The sequence below is a fragment of the Columba livia genome, chromosome 24 (assembly GCF_036013475.1).
Source record: "Columba livia isolate bColLiv1 breed racing homer chromosome 24, bColLiv1.pat.W.v2, whole genome shotgun sequence".
Taxonomy (NCBI): domain Eukaryota; kingdom Metazoa; phylum Chordata; class Aves; order Columbiformes; family Columbidae; genus Columba; species Columba livia.
The window spans coordinates 3,167,423-3,167,837 of NC_088625.1; positions in this window are offsets into that span (position 1 = coordinate 3,167,423).

Below are 415 nucleotides of genomic sequence, written 5' to 3' on the forward strand. Positions count from 1 at the left end.
ACTCTTAAGCTCATGTTGTAGACGGATCGTGTTTCACCTTGTTTTGAAGCGTTTACGAGCTTACCAGAAAAACAAATGTCATTGCTCAATCTGCAAAGTGTCTATAAAGCCACTTGCTCTCTCAGTTCCTTCCCTCCAAGACACAGTGGAAACAGATTTATTAATATTTCACTTTTCACACTCTCTGCAGGTTACAGTTGCCCCCTCCTTCAGTGCTGGTGCATATATTTGTATTTATGTACATGTGTAAAGCGATAGCCTACGACTTGCCTGCGTAATTGCTACAGGTGCTTTCATGCCCTCCCCAGGTATTCCTGGTGAAAGAAATATTTAGTCCTAGCTGTTTGCAGGAAACCTTTAGTCTCAACTTTGCAATACATGTGCTCCTGTGAGTTGCACAAGGACAGCTTCTCCA